General features: G+C 43.8%; 1 protein-coding gene across 1 annotated transcript in view; it reads left to right on the forward strand.

Annotated features, from left to right (window-relative positions):
- The window catches only part of LOC124031465 (extracellular sulfatase Sulf-2-like), a 100,257-nt gene that overhangs the window by 13,710 nt on the left and 73,979 nt on the right, over positions 1-12,568 (forward strand). The window contains exon 2 of the mRNA XM_046342717.1: positions 126-232. The gene's annotated coding sequence lies outside the window, so the exon portion shown is untranslated. The remainder of the gene's footprint in view (positions 1-125; positions 233-12,568) is intronic.

Genomic DNA, 12,568 nt, shown 5'->3' on the forward strand with positions numbered 1-12,568 from the left:
TGTTCCTCAAACTAGACAATCTAATGTGGTACACCAGTGTTGAATAAAAATGTTTCCTTCTTGCTAAAAGTCAATGTAATCTTCCACTTCTCAGATTCCTAACACCTCTCACATTGTCATTCTAGAAACTGTTCATGACACTGAGGTTGACACATGGCCACCCCGCTCCAGACAACATTTCTACTTCCTTCTGTTGGCACACGACTCCAGACAAGAGGTGGATGGGACATGGGTGAGGACCTCCCTTTCTCTTTTTTCATTAGTTCTGTCTGTCTATTCCATTGTTTTCTTTCTACCATATTGAGGATCATGCATGTGCGGAGAGGTTGGGCGCTCATGAATGAATTATATCAATACCTTGGGGCACAGAGGCAATTGCTTGAAAGAAATTGTGGTTGTCCATAAATGCCCAATGAACTATTTATGGACATAATGGGAGCTTGTGATGTGAGAGGACAAATAAATAAGGCGAGAATACATGAAACATGACAAGATGATGAGCGGTATGTATCATCACTTGCGTCCTAATGACCCTTAGACGTTCGGCTAAATCAATGCCTTGCCGTCATGGAAAATGGTGTACTATTAATATATGGTGTGGTTATTAGCATAAGTCGGCCATACACACGGGTGAATATCTACCAAATGGTACTCTTGACACTGGTCCACATTGCTATGTGTGTTCAGAATACTGTAGCATTTTCAGTAAAGGCGAGGGGCTGATATAGTGTGATTTGTATGCAGGGCCATGAGTCAGGCCAGTGTAGTATGGTAATTGACCAGTAGTGGTCTAAGTCCATGTGCCATGTGCCAAGAGGCTATTTGCATTTTACAAGTTGCTGAAAAGCTATACTGAGGGGTTTTGCAACACTGTACTCATCCCAGTGTCACTCAAGCCTTTGTGGTTGAGTCTCCACATTCAGAGCACCTCCATGCACGTCCTTTGTGATGGCTCACTCTCTCCCTGGGTAGTCATGGTGATCAAGCGTTGTCTCAGTGCTAGGGCCTGCTGATGGATAGACACCAGCATTCAGCCACGGATTTCTCTTTTTGAAGGGGGTGGGAGGAGTGGAGGGCTGGGGGAGGACTGGGAGAGGGGCTCAGCTCAGCCTTGAACCAAATAAACAGAGGGAATGAAAAGAGGAGTGCTTTCAGAGATAGAGAGGGGTCAGTCTCATTTGCGCAAAGTCCTCCCTCATCACAAACACAGCTGACACGGGGCATTCTTATCAGCGAGGCGCACACTGGGCAAAAATAACAAATTCATTTGTAACTGAGACCGCGAGCCAAGGACAATAGCCCAGCAGGACACAACGTAGATGTCTGTTAGGAGTATCAGAGGAAAGATCATTCATTCTTATTTATTCGCTGGCCCAACAACCTCATCCAAATGGGCTTACATGGCTCTCAGCTTGAAGCCCACTGAAGCCCAAAAAGGCAAGACAAGTTTCCCAAGGTTACTGCATACAGCTATGGCTCTTTGTGGATGGACTCCAAGGCTGGACTCTTTCCAGCCTTTTGCTGCACAGTTTTCAAATGTATTTATTTTTCTCTATCCACTTTGTTGCGCCACGTACAGTACGTCACATATTGTACTTTTATTGTAATAACACAAAATCTCTCTAAACTGATCCTCCACTCCAGACTAATAGTCGTCCACATGCTGCAGAATCAATTTCCTCCTATGAATACTTCATTAGCTCCTTAATAAACAGCTCGCTATCCACCGTGTCAGGTGGAGTAATGTTAACTCCCCAGATGTGAGCTATTTTTGTTTCCATTTTCCACTAGTTAGACTTTTTTTTCCTGAATCAGCCATCATGGTAGATGAGAGAAGAGCACCCATTGGGACATTAAACCTGCAGGGTTAGACTGACCTGACTTTATGACCTCACCTTCCACAGTGTATCTACTACTTCTCTGATTCATCCATTGTAGTAAAGCAATGTTAGTTGTTTTCAACACAATCCAATAATTACATTATAGATCTTCCCTGAAAGCTGAGATAATTGCAGGCAAAAGCTTTCAGTATTTAAAATGGATCTTTGCAATAGCAAACCTCAATCTCTCACCTATCAGTCATCATAAAGCCTAAACAAGGAACATAGATGATAAACTGGTAATAGGATGTAGTAAGGATGAGATCAGGAAGTAATAGGCAGAAATAAAGTAGAAATTGTGCACCAATTTTAAAAGCCTGTTATATTCCAGCACCTGTGTTTTTAAGGATGTGGGTATGACCACAAATTGTGACCTTTCATTTAATATAGACCACATGGAGAATTCAATAAATCCATTTTTTTTATTCAGCATTTTGACATACCCCTCGCCAACCCTGTGTTGAGTTTCACCATCATTGTAAAGCTTTTCATGACAGAATGCTCATTATGAAAGAATAAAAAGTAAAAGAGTAAAAGAGTAAAAAGTAGGTGAAATCAAACATTTTGTTTTTACCAAGTTACGCTTCTCAAAAGGCACCGAGTTGGTGGAGTGACCCAACACAGTCAGATGTCAGTGCCATGATGACACAGCTGAAGTGCATGAGAAAACACTATGAATAAATCATATCGTAAAGTGGTGTCATGGGCTCATGGGTTGGCATGTCATCTCTGCTCAGGAAAAACATTTCTGTCTCGAGGGGCTCGTCCTAATCCAGCCTCTTCTATGTTCACTGTTTACTGGATCACTGGGATGTGATTTATACTAGGAGCTTCTCTTTGGTCTGGAATACACTCTGCAAGAGATATGATAATTTTATTACACTATGTGTTGTAATGAATCGTATCAAACTGATAAGACAATCAGAAAATAGCTTCTTGGAGACACTTATTTTCCCTGGTGTATTTATCCCTGTGTTTCCTGTCTCTCTCTGCCAGTTCATCTTGTAATTTCAAGTCAACCACTGTTTTCCAGTGCTCCTGCTTTTCTATTCTATTCTACTAGTCCTCCCGGTTTTGACCTTTGCCTGTTTTTCTGGACTCCATTCCCACCTACCTGACCATTCTGCCTGCCCTGACCTCGAGCCTGCCTGCCATTCTGTAACTCTAGAACTCTGAACTGGTTTTGACCTTTTGCCTGTCCACGACCATTCTCTTGCCTACCCCTTTTGGATTGTTAATAAACATCTTGGACTCTAACCATCTGCCTCCTGTGTCTGCATCTGGGTCTCGCCTTGTGCCCTTATAAGACCATGTTCATCAGGATTTGTGAAGAAGTCGACCATTTACCAACAATGTAAAGGTTCTTATGTGCTGTAAGCTTTCTAAAGGATGAATCAAGGACGGTCATCAGATTTCATCATATCAAATGTGATTGTATGTTTTCATGCAGCATGATTTAATTTTAGCAGCAAGGCAATAGTGTTGCGTGACAAACTGACAGATTATTTATTGTGTGCATTGCAATTTAATGCATTGTGAGGGGCCTACAATCTATCTCCCCTTCTGATTTCCATGAGAAATATAAAATATAGGACTAAGTTATTGATTGGATGGGTGGGAGGAGGGGGAATGGGATGGGAGGAAGGGGAGAGGGAGGGAAGGAGGGGGAAAGTACGCCTAATGCGAGGAGAGGGAGAGGAGGGTTTCCATATGTAATCTGTGATGCTGTGGATACATTTAAATAACCTGTTGAGAAAAACACACTTGGTATACAAAACATTAGGAATACCTGCGCTTTCCATGACAGACTGACCTGGTTAATCCAGGTGAAAGCTATGATCCATTATTGATGTCACTTGTTAAATCCACTTCAATCTGTGTAGATGAAGGGGAGGAGACAGGTAAAAAAAGTGTTGAAACCTTGAGACAATTGAGACATGGATTGTGTATATGTGCTATTCAGGTGACAAAAGAATATAGCAGTAGGTGCCAGGCGCATCGGTTTGAGTGTGTCAAGAACTGCAACGCTGCTGGGTTTTTCACGCTCCACAGTTTCCTGTGTGTATCAAGAATGGACCAACAACCAAAGGACATCTAGCCAACTTGACACAACTGTGGGAAGCAATGGAGTCAACACAGGCCAGCATCCAAGTGGAATGCTTTCAACACCTTGAAGAGTTCCTGCCATGACGAATTTAGGCTGTTCTGAGGGCAAAAGGGGGTGCAGCTCAATATTAGGAAGGTGTTCCTTATGTTTTGTAAACCGAAGCATCAATCACCAGGGAGAACAGGAGAAAGTGTGGATTCCTCCTAAAGCTCTAATGCACGACCCGAGCGGGCCCTGACATTATACATCGGGTTAGGGCAGGGTAGGGCATATTTTTCATAAATAACTAGTGTATGGGCAGGGCTCGAGTATCACTAAATCGATCACTGACTTTCATGGTGAGCCATTTGTTTATGCTCTGCTGCGCAGTACAGTCATATCTGACTAAGATCATAACATGGTGTCAGAAGTGCTTCAACCTCATCAACTATAAAACAGGAGAGATTATTTCACAGAAATATTTTAATAATATTGTTCCTTGAGTTTTGTCTCATTGCGAGTTTCATGGTTGCCATTGTGCCACGAGGAAGACAAGGCAGAGAGCTCTTGTACATTTGTAAAGATTTGGTTTTATTTTTATAGCATTTTTTTAACCAACTTTTGTTTTTTCATGACTTCTTGAGTGTTTCTGAGCTACAATATATATTCATTTGGATTCCCATTAGCTTTTGCAGAGTGAGCAGCTATTCTTCCTGGTCCACAAAAAAACACAAAACATGACAAGTAACCAAACACTGGTACACTGATAGACAAGGACAATCACACACATTTAAAATTGAATGATATACAAACAATAAAAAACGTTTAAAAAAATAATACAAACAATACAACCAAAAATAATAATGTGTGTGTTAAAGTGTGTTTATGTGTGCATGTGTTTGTGTGTGTCCCCTCACAGTTCCCACCATTCCATGAAATGTTGTTTCGCTTCTTTAAAGGTAATTTAGCTGTTTACTTCAGTTATTAGAGATGGAAGGGAGGTCCATGCGATCCTGGCTCTGTAGAATACTGTGCGGTGCCGTGAATTCGTTTTGGACTTAGGGACTGTGAAGAGACCCCTGGTGGCATGTCTTGTGGGGTATGTATGGATGACTGAGCTGAATGTTATTTGATTATGCAGACAATCTGGAATTTTCATTGCAGTAATACATCTCCTAAAAACGAGAAGAGAAGCAGTTCACTTCTCGTCAACCCTCAACCAGAAAAGACTGGCATGTTGTTGAAGTTAGTTATGTTTGTGTAGTTAAGAGCAAGAAGTGCTTCTCTCATTTGAGCCAGCTGCAGCTTTACTAGGTCTTTCTTTGCTGCGCTTGACCATATTACCGGATAATAATCAAGATGGTACAACACAAGAGCCTTAACAACTCGTACAGTTAGTTTTTGTATCAAAATGCAGAACATCTTTTTTATAGCAGCCATACCCCTCCCCATTTTCACAATAACTTTGTCAATATGACTTGCCCATGATAATTGACCATCCAATATTATACCTAGGAGTTTAGCTTCCTCAACTTGCTCAATGGTCACACCCTTTGTACACAACTCCAGTTGAGGTTTAGGTCTTAGAGAATATTTTGAAACAAATATAAGGCTTTTAGTTTTCGATGTATTTAAGACCACTTTATTATTAATCACCCATTCTGATACTGACTGTAACTTCTTATTTGGAATTTCAGTGAGCTCACTGGCTTCGGGTGCTGACATGTAGAGTGTGGAATCATCCGTATACTTAGTCATTCAAGCTTTGTGTAAGACCAGTGGCAAATCATTTGTAAAACTGAGAAGAGTAACGACCCAAGGCAACTGCCCTGAGGAACACCACACTGTACATATCTGATGTTAGAGAAGCTTCCATTGAAGAACACTCTCTGGGTTCTACTGGATAATTAACTCTCCAACGATGTGATGGCAGCTAGCAAAGGCTAGCTTTTTCAAACAGAGATTTGCATCCTGTAGCTCTAACTCCAAAAGGTTTTGGGAGACTGTCAAGTCCATGGAGAACAAGAGCACCTCCTCAGCTACTTGCCCGAGCGCCCACAGCTTCTCCTTCACCCAAATTCGGATAGCAAATCTGGACCCATACAATTCAGCTGGGCTAGACAATCTGGACCCTCTCTTTCTAAAACTATCTGCCGCCATTGTTGTAACCCCTATTACCAGTCTGCTCAACCTCTCTTTCGTGTCTTCCGAGATACCTAAAGATTTGAAAGCTGCCACGGTCATCCCCCTCTTCAAAGGGGGTGACTCTCCAAAGCAAGTTCCCATTGGCTGTAGTGACCATATCATTGTGGAAATAACAAGGAAAGCCAAAGTGCCAAAGTTTGGGCTTAAAGTAATTTATAAGCGATCACACAAAATGTTGAAGATGTAAAAAATGTATGCTTGTCTGATGTTGATGAGGAAGTGAATCAAGATGCAGCACTGGAAGCATATATAAAATGATTCATGCCACTTGTTGACAAACCTGCGCCTGTGAAGAAATGACATGTGAGACCTCATAGAACCCTGGTACAACACAGGCAGTTAACCCACTGTTCCTAGGTCATCATTGAAAATAAGAATTTGTTCTTAACTGACTTAACTGATCTGCCTAGTTAAATTTAAAAAAATATATATATGCATTTTAAAAGTCAGTAGTTAACTTATCTGAAATATTGTATTTGGTCACACAAATTTTCCCCATTAGTTTACTAAGAGTAGGCAGCAAACTGATTGGGTGGCTGTTAGAGCCAGCTGCTTTACTATTTTTAGGCAGTGGAATTACTTTAGCTTCCTCCCACAGCTGTGGACACACACTCCTTTAGGCTTTGGTTAAAGGTATGGCAAAAAGGGGAGGCATAACGGTCTGCTACCATTCTCTATAGTCTCCAACCAAAGTTGACTATACCTTGTGGCTTAACATTATTAATGGATAACAATACTTTTTCCACTTCTCCCACAATAACTTGACCAAATTCAAAATAGCAAATCTTCTCTTTCATTTTTTGATATTTTTTATACAAAAATATGATGATCACTTTTCAAAGTCATTCCACTTCTGAGTTATTTCACTTTACTAGTGAAATAGTCATTGAAATGAGTTTTCTGCCCATGATATCATTTAAGGTACTCCAAAGTCTTTTCCCATTGTGTTTTATGTCATGTATCTTGGTTTTGTAATATTATTTCTTCTTATTTTTGTTTAGTCAAAACATTTCACAATCTACATTATGTCAACCAATCATCTGAGCCGCCTGACTTGTTTGCCACCTCTTTAACATCATTTATTTGAACCATACAATTGTGTAATTCATCATCAATCCAGAGGGTTCTATTAGGTCTCACATGTAATTTCTTAACAGGCGCATGCTTGTCAACAAGTGGCATTAATCCTTTTACATATGCTTACAGTGCTGCATCTTGATTCACTTCCTCATCAACATCAGACCAGCATACATTTCTTACATCTTCAACATTTTGTGTGATCGCTTATAAATTACATTAAGCCCAAACTTTGACACTTTGGCTTTCCTTGTTATTGCCACAATGATATGGTCACTACAGCCAATGGGAACTTGCTTTGGAGCAAAGCTCTGCAGGATTAGTGAAGATATGATCAATACAAGTCGGTTAAGTGATAACCTGTGTCATATTACAGGCGTTAGTCACAGTTAGAAGCTTCCTCTGAAGAGGGCATCTAGTAGCTAACCAGCCAATGTTCAGGTCACCCAGAAAATAGACCTCTCCTTTAAAACATCACACACAAATCATATCAAGCATTGTGGTCTACAGAAGCACCCCAAAAGAAGAGTCTTTAGATGAGGCAGGTGAACTTGCAACCACAACACTTCAACAACATTTGACAGGAGATCCTCTAAGTTTTACAGGGATATGGCTCTGAACATATGTGCCTTCCGCTGCACCTCCCCCGTAGGCATTCCTGTCTTTTCTTTAGATGTTATATCCTTATATTGCTACTGCTGTATATTTAAAGGAATTATCTATATGATAGTGGAGCATGGGTCAGCTGTTTGTTCACCTGCACCTGCCCACAATTGCTAATAACCCATCCGCAACCATCTGACTATATGTGATAAAGTGAAAATCTGAGGCCCGCACCCGACCCTAACCTGCTAATGTAGAACATTAGGCTACAGTCAGAGACGGTGGAAGGATTTTTTGACAGGGGGTGCAGGATTGTTTTTGCCTGATTTAGATATGTTTCTGCTTCTAATTTCTGTTATTTTGCTAGGCTATTTGTTAGCCAACTTATCTATAACTAAATACACGCAGCTTCTCTTCTGTCATTATATGTTGCGCGAGAAGACTAAATAAACCCTTGCTCACCAGAATAATGTCATAAATCGATAGAATGAATGCTTCAATCTAGTTGACATTGGTAAAGTTCTCTGTCATCTCTGCTTCTTTCGCGAAGCAAAGACATTTAGGGACTGTCACAATTATGAGTGAAGAGGTGTGGAGTCAGGCGCAGAGAGCAAAGATGTGGGAAAAAACAACACGCTTTAATGTCCCGAAACACAACATGTACAAAGTGAAAACACAAATGAACAGAAATATAACCGGACAGCGTGTAACCCAAAATACAACAAAATACACTCAACCAACAAAACAGACGAACAAGCCCGCACGAAACAGAAGCGGGCTAAACAGACTATATATACCCTATCCTAACAACCAAACTAGAAACAGGTGCTACCAATTAGACAAAACTAAACGAACACAGAACAACGGATCGGCGATAGATAGTAGACCGGCGACGACGACCGCCGAGCACCACCCGAACAAGAAGGGGAGTCACCTTCGGTAATATTCGTGACAGTACCCCCCTCCTGACGCGCAGCTCCCGCAAAGGATACACATGACTCCTGGGAAGTGCAGCGTTAACCTGGAGATTTATCACGCAATCCCCCTGCCTATGGGGTGGTAATTGGGTCGCTTTCTTTTTACTGAAAACGATAGCCAAATCATCATACTCAGCTGGAATGCGCACGGTGGAAACCTGGTGTTATGCAGGTGAATGAGGACCCAAAAGCGACTTGGCGAAAACAGAGTCTTTATTCCAGTAAAGGAAATAGGCAATACTCCTAGACAAATCAGAGCAGAAAACAAAACATAAAAAACTAATTCCAATCGTAGTGACGAGGACAGACTGGAGACTCGACCATAAACTGTAGGTTGCCTCGGGAAGGCACCGACCGTAGCAGACTCAGACACCTGCTCACACGCAGCACGGCGAACAATATACAAGGATCCGACAGGACAGAAACGGAAGACAAGGGGAGAAATAGGGACTCTAATCAGAGGGCAAGATAGGAAACAGGTGTGGAAAGACTAAATGATTGAGTAGGGGAATAGGAACAGCTGGGAGCAGGGACGGAACGATAGAGAGAAGAGAGAGAGGGAGGGAGAGAGAAAAAAGGGAACGAACCTAAAAAGACCAGCAGGGGGAAACGAACAGAAGGGAAAGCATAATGACAAGACAATATAAGACAAAACATGACAGTACCCCCCCACTCACCGAGCGCCTCCTGGCGCTCTCGAGGAGGAACACTGGCGGCAACGGAGGAAATCATAGATCACAAACGGTCCAGCACGTCCCGAGAAAGAACCCAACTCCTCTCCTCAGGACCGTAACGGAAAACGATAAAAAGGGAAACTAGGGTACTACTCTAAAAAAAAGAGACACGGGTGAGACACGGGTAGAGAACTGAAAGCTTTAGAGCAAACAGGACCAAACAGGCCAGGAGAGTAACAACTAGGGACAGACTGAGACACAGCAAGGGCAGGAACAAGACCAGGAGAGATGCGGTGGCAGGGAACAGACTGAGACCCAGCAAGACCAGGAGCAGAAGCAGAAAAAAAATTACCAGACTTATTCTGCGCGCAGTCCGAACACGCAGCCACGAAACGGCGCGTGTCACGCTCCTGAGTAGGCCACCAAAAGCGCTGGCGAATAGAAGCAAGAGTACCTCGAACGCCGGGATGGCCAGCTAACTTGGCAGAGTGAGCCCACTGAAGAACAGCCAGACGAGTAGAAACAGGAACGAAAAGAAGGTTACTAGGACAAGCGCGCGGCGACGCAGTGTGCGTGAGTGCTTGCTTAACCTGTCTTTCAATTCCCCAGACTGTCAACCCGACAACACGCCCAACAGGAAGGATCCCCTCGGGATCGGTAGAAGCCACAGAAGAACTAAAGAGATGGGATAAAGCATGAGGCTTGGTGTTCTTAGTACCCGGGCAATAAGAAATAACGAACTCGAAACGAGCGAAAAACAACGCCCAACGAGCATGACGCGCATTCAGTCGTTTGGCAGAACGGATGTACTCAAGGTTCCTTTGGTCAGTCCAAACGACAAAAGGAACGGTCGCCCCCTACAACCACTGTCGCCATTTGCCTAGGGCTAAACGGATGGCGAGCAGTTCGCGGTTAGCCAAATCATAGTTACGTTCCGACGGTGACAGGCGATGAGAAAAATACGCACAAGGGTGGACCCCATCGTCAGTATCGGAGCGCTGGGACAGAATGGCTCCCACGCCCACCCCCGACGCGTCAACCTCAACAATAAACTGTTTAGTGACGTCAGGTGCAACAAGGATAGGAGCGGATGCAAAACGCTTCTTGAAGAGATCAGAACAACAATCATACGACCGGTGAGGAGGAAGGGAGTTGGTTCTGGACCGACTGAAGACCGTGCGCAGACCATGATATTCCTCCGGCACTCCTGTCAAATCACCAGGTTCCTCCTGAGAAGAGGGGACAGAACAAACAGGAGAAATAGCAGACATTAAACACTTCACATGACAAGAAACGTTCCAGGAAAGGATAGAATTACTAGACCAATCAAAGAAGGATTATGACACACTAGCCAGGGATGACCCAAAACAACAGGTGTAAAAGGTGAACAAAAAATCAAAAAAGAAATGGTCTCACTATGGTTACCAGATACAGTGAGGGTTAAAGGTAGTGTTTCACATAATATACTGGGGAGAGGACTACCATCCAAGGCGAACATGACCGTGGGCTCCCCTAACTGTCTGAGAGGAATGTCATGTTCCCGAGCCCAGGCTTCGTCCATAAAACAGCCCTCCGCCCCAGAGTCTATTAATGCACTGCAGGAAGCTGCCGATCCGGTCCAGCGTAGATGGACCGGTAAGGTAGTACAGGTACTTGACGGAGAGGACCGTCTAGTAGCGCTTATCAGTCGCCCTCCGCTTACTGATGAGCTCTGGCCTTTAACTGGACATGAAATGACAAAATGACCAGCGGAACCGCAATAGAGACAAGAGGCGGTTGGTGATTCTCCGTTCCCTCTCCTTAGTCGAAATGCGAATACCCCCCAGCTGCATGGGCTCAACACCAGAGTCAGTGGGGAAAGATGGTAGTGTCGGAGAGAGGGGAGACACAGTTAACGCGAGCTCTCTTCTATGAGCTCGGTGACAAAGGTCTACCCGTCGTTCAATGCGAATAGCGAGTTCAATCAAAGAATCCACGCTGGATGGAACCTCCCGAGAGAGAATCTCATCCTTAACCTTAGCGTGGAGTCCCTCCAGAAAACGAGCGAGCAACGCCTGCTCGTTCCAGTTACTGGAGGCAGCAAGAGTGCGAAACTCTATAGAGTAATCCGTTATGGATCGATTACCTTGACATAGGGAAGACAGGGACCAGGAAGCTTCTTTCCCAAAAACTGAACGATCAAAAACCCTTATCATCTCCTCTTTAAAGTTCAGATAATCGTTAGTGCACTCAGCGCTTGCCTCCCAGATAGCTGTGCCCCACTGCCGAGCCCGACCAGTAAGGAGTGATATGGCGTAGGCAATCCGAGCTCTCTCTCTTGAGTATGTGTTGGGTTGGAGAGAGAACACTATATCACACTGGGTGAGAAAGGAGCGGCACTCAGTGGGCTGCCCAGAATAACATGGTGGGTTATTAACCCTAGGTTCCGGAGGCTCGGAAGACCCGGAAGTAGCTGGTGGCACGAGACGAAGACTCTGATACTGTCCTGAGAGGTCGGAGACCTGAGCGGCCAGGGTCTCAACGGCATGCCGAGCAGCTGACAATTCCTGCTCGTGTCTGCCGAGCATCGCTCCCTGGAACTCGAGAGTAGAGTAGAGAGAATCCATAGTCGCTGGGTCCATTCTTGGTCGGATCCTTCTGTTATGCAGGTGAATGAGGACCCAAAAGCGACTTGGGGAAAACAGAGTCTTTATTCCAGTAAAGGAAATAGGCAATACTCCTAGACAAATCAGAGCAGAAAACAAAACATAAAAAACTAATTCCACTCGTAGTGACGAGGACAGACTGGAGACTCGACCATAAACTGTAGGTTGCCTCGGGAAGGCACCGACCGTAGCAGACTCAGACACCTGCTCACACGCAGCATCTGAGGGAAACAAGACACAGCACGGCGAACAATATACAAGGATCCGACAGGACAGAAACGGAAGACAAGGGGAGAAATAGGGACTCTAATCAGAGGGCAAGATAGGAAACAGGTGTGGAAAGACTAAATGATTGAGTAGGGGAATAGGAACAGCTGGGAGCAGGGACGGAACGATAGAGAGAAGAGAGAGAGGGAGGGAG

The sequence above is a fragment of the Oncorhynchus gorbuscha genome, linkage group LG03, assembly GCF_021184085.1.
Source record: "Oncorhynchus gorbuscha isolate QuinsamMale2020 ecotype Even-year linkage group LG03, OgorEven_v1.0, whole genome shotgun sequence".
In the NCBI taxonomy this organism is placed as follows: Eukaryota; Metazoa; Chordata; class Actinopteri; order Salmoniformes; family Salmonidae; genus Oncorhynchus; species Oncorhynchus gorbuscha.